Source organism: Octodon degus, unplaced genomic scaffold (genome assembly GCF_000260255.1).
Source record: "Octodon degus isolate 3935 unplaced genomic scaffold, OctDeg1.0 scaffold00018, whole genome shotgun sequence".
Classification (NCBI taxonomy): Eukaryota; Metazoa; Chordata; class Mammalia; order Rodentia; family Octodontidae; genus Octodon; species Octodon degus.
In genome coordinates this window covers 10,395,889-10,400,557 of record NW_004524594.1, presented here as the reverse complement: position 1 = coordinate 10,400,557, position 4,669 = coordinate 10,395,889, and positions in this window count along the sequence as shown.

Sequence of the window (4,669 nt, the reverse complement as noted above, 5' to 3'; positions counted from 1 at the left end):
ATTACTGGAATATGAGTTATTCTTTTTGCACTAAAGTAATTCTTACAAAAATGGAGAATTAAATTAGAGAAAATTAGAGGTCACCAAGTTGGAGACAAACATTTTAATTTTAGATACAGAAAATTTAGATACAGAAGTTGCTGTTTTCTTATGGATTATTTTGCACTGTTGTTGTTGGCAATTCCTTACATGTACAATATAATGGTTTGTGCTCTTTTTCATTTTATTCATCTAATCAAGTATGTTTTGGTGGGAAAAGGACCTACCACTAGATACTGTGGTGTAAAACATAAAATCTGCAAAAGTATCTATTTTAAGAACAAAGTCAAACCAAACCCTTTACAAGGAGCATGCAGGGTTGATGAAGACAAATGCATTCTGTGAAAATTTTTTTTTAAAAAGACATCGAAAAAAACAGCACAGGGTTAAATATTTTCCAAACTCATTAATAAATTAAAATTTTATGAAGGGATGTGGTTATACATCTCAGAATGGAAACTGGGACTTATGCTGGGCCCAGGTCAAATGCTCTATGGGCAGTATCAAGACATCATAGGGAGGACATAAAACAAAATGTCAACAGGAATAGAGCAAGCTAAAGAAGAGCAAAACAATGACATAATTACTTTTATCTGAAAGTCACCTCATGTTAGATAGAGTAGATAAGACTGGGCCAGGGAGATAGCTCAGTGGCGTCTGTGCCTGCCTGTCATGCACAGGATCTCAAGTTTGATCCCTGGTACTGAAGAAAAAAATGAACATTCATCATTAATGATGTTTTACTATTTTAGACCATATAGATTAGTAATTTTAAAAGTCTATTTAAATATTTGCCTTACATTAGTTTAGATGTACCATCTTACTGATTTAGGTCCTTAATCAACTTTTCCTCTCTGCCTTGAGCTCTCTGCATTGGCTCAGAAAGATTTTCAAATGTCCCCACAATACCAACTTAGGTTTTACCTTTACTAAGGATGAAGAAATACAAATGTGACTTCTTTATCAAATTTGTAGAACAAAACACATTTTTTATTTCAGGTGAATGAAGTTAATTAATCATATTTTGTATTTACTGATTTATTTACCTAACTAATTAATCTTGTTTTATTCTCCAAAAACTATGTCTAGATATACAAAATTTGTACTCACAGAAACAAGACTGTAATGAGAATAATTTTACATATATTTGTAGAGCCTCTGTGGGGAAGAATATTTGACAGTTTCTTTGAATCAAATGTACATTCTAGTTTTCTAGTTTTGTTTAGAGTGAAAATCTGTCTCCATTGACATGGATATCCAAGAAGTATTTATCTTTGACAGACCTATCCCAGTTTGCAAATTAAGCTTGTTGTCTAGAGATTTTAAGATGTCGAAACATATTATTTTTTAACTTATGAGAAAGAAGAGTCTGAATTATCTTCAGAGGAACGTGTTTAGTTTGGGGGAGGCATACTCAGGTACTCATACTTAAAAATTCAGCACACATTCCTTGAACCAGAAAGGTGATGTGAGCAAGGACATAAAATCTGGAATTGGACATTTTTGTATTTCATTTGATGCTCCACTATATTTTAAACCTGTGGTTTTGAATGAGGGACTTAATTTTCTGTGCCTTGATTTTCTATCTATAGAATGGTGATATTTATAACAATTGTCTTATGAGTGTAGTTTATATTTAGAACATATGAATTATTTAGCATAAGTGGCTGACATAGAAAATGCTTGTTAATAGCAGTAGCAATAACAGAGACGTTATATTAATGTTACTGTGTAAGTCTCTGTGTGTATGAATAGCAGGCTCTTTCCTAAAGAAATATTTTTCTAAGTGACAGCTATATTATTAGCTTTAATTTACTACTGTTCCTCCACAATCCTCTCTACATGTGTGTGCATATGTGTGCTCATATCCATGCTGATAAGCCACATGTATGAAGTGAGACTGGAATGTGTCCATTGTTCATCTTTATATATTTCAGTAATAAGAATGCATGGAATAAGCATGAGTTTAGGAAATTATTGGTGGATAAATAAATACATCAGTGATAACTTTTCTGTGTTTTTCAATCTTTTTATATCATAGTTTCCTGTTCTTGGAATCAGTACAAGGCTTGCTTAAAATTAAACTTTCCCATTTTATCACCAACTCTCTCATCATCTTTTTGTTACCTAATCAATTTTAGTGAGACCCTGGTTAAATTAATTATTCAGATAAATATAAATATTGGCCTTGAATAATCATGTCTAGTAGCCATAATTTATAAAATGCTGAAGCAAGTTTCATTTTATAAAAAAAATTCATTTTATGCACCCTACATATCATAGTAGCTAGGACAGCACTTCTGTATTTAACACTTTAAGCTTTAAATTCCTAAACTTTATTAAGCTCTCGTTTGGCTAAGTATATCTCTGATTATTTATTGTATTTTACCTTAAAAGCACACTCCCTAATGGTTTAACTTTTAAAAAATGATTTATTCACTTATTTATTTGGTATAGGGTTTTGCTGTGCAGCTTGTACTCATAGTGAGTCTCCTTTCTCAGCCTCTGAGGTGCTGTGATTACAGACGTGCACCACCATGCCTGGTATCAGTGGCCAGCAAGGTGCGCCCAGTGATCTGGCATGGCTTGGTATGAGGTACTGGGGATTGATACCTGGGTCCTTGTGTTTGCCACTCAGACGCTTAGATGGCTGAGCTGTCTCCCCAGCCCTTAACTTTTTATTTTGTTTTGGTTTCTTTACTTACATCCAAACTAGCAGTGAGATGATTAATATTTCCCATTCTTCATCTTTCACTGTAGATGTAAAATAGACAACTATTTACCATATAAGACAAAAATAAAACAGTTACTATAATACTGTTCCTCTTCAGTCTACCTTAGTTGACTCTTGTAGACTCTAGATAAAGGCTACTGTTTTAAATCTCTTTAGGATATCTGATCTGAGTGGGTTAGTCACAGTAGGATCAGGACTGGACACTGGTCTGTTGGTGCCTGAGATTTATATGTATAGAGGTAAACAACACTTCCACTTGCCTGCGGGAGATGAGCCTAATTATGCTCACAGATGTGCCTCTCTCAGGGCCATTTCTGCCACAATCTGGCTCTCTGTGTCCTTTCCTGGCGTTTTCTACCATGGAGATAAGGCTTTCTAAAGTCTTGTACTTTGATTCCTGCTGACTCAACTCATTAACTGATTCCAGCTGTTCATCCACAGCAACAGAAAATTTCACATCTGCAGGGCCATTTGGATCTCAGATGTGAGCAGAAAAGATCACTGCTTGACTACACTTTGCAATTTCAGGTTGTAGTTTGAATTGGAGTCAATTTAAACTGAAAAGTTTTGATTACCTTATATCTTGACTACATGGTGAATTTCCACCAGTCTGTCTTTATGTGGGATGCAAACAGAACCATACAATTTGAAGTCAACCTTTCAGTAAGACATTGCACACACAGAAAAAGAACAGAACTCTAAATCTTAAAGCTAAACATAGACCAGAATGCATCATTAATTGTGAACAGAAAATAAGAATTAATGTTGAATTCCACTAATAAGATGCACAACCCTACAAAGTTAGCTAATATCTTAAATTGTAAATCATGCATAAGATAGAATTAGGTGATCTGTAATGATCTTTTGGTTCCCAAATACATGACATGATTTCATTAAATAGGGAAAGGAAATACCAAAATAGCACAATGATTTTAAAAAAGTGTGGGTTTCCTTGGAAATCAGAAAGCATATTTTGGGGCTGGCGAGATGGCTCAGTGGTCTAAAGCACCTACTTGGAACAGGCTTGGCAGAGCACAGGGACCGCGGTTCAATCCCCCAGCACCACATGCCAGCCAGCCGCGCCCCCTGGTGGGCTGAGCTGGCCACACACACACTAAATAAATAAATACCTTTAAAAAAAAAAAGAAAGAAAGCATATTTTAAATGAAAAATACATGGTGATCCATCAATAAATGGGAAAGAGAGCCTTGAGAATAATGCCAATGAGACAGATTACTCAAATTCTTTGACTTTAGAAAATAAGAATGAACTGCAAGTCACTAGAGTATAAAAGACAGAAAAATGTTGGTTTGGTAGGCTCAAAATTCTACACATTCTTATTGGTTTTGACCAGAAAAAGTACATGTGTGTAATTTCATCATTTTTGAATGTTTTTCTCTCAAAGTAAAAGTTTTTTCTTTGGGCCTTTCCCCCATTGTATTATTATCTGTTTTAAATAGCTTTCAAAGTTTTTTATGAAAAAAATATTGAAACAAGGTATAGATATTGAAAAAAAATACTGTGCTCTTCTTTGATTCCATAAGTACATCAGGCTGGTTTTTTTTTCTTTTGCATTTAGGTCCCTTCCTCCTCCACCCTTCTCTCCTTTCTTCCTCTCTACAATTATTCCTTGAGTATATTAATTCATAAATAGTAATATTTCTATGTTGTGCTCGTATAACTTTTGTCATATTCAGGTAGACATTTGAAGCTTTCTTATTAATCATTTTGCTAAGCAACCTATGTAAAACATTAAGTTTTTCAAATTTTTCTATTTTTAAAAATAGATTAAGCTTTGGGCCTATATTAATTTACTATACATGGTACCTGAAGTAATCAAGTTAAGATAGTACTTGGAGCATAGTTAACAGAAAGCATAAAGTGAATTCTCTAATA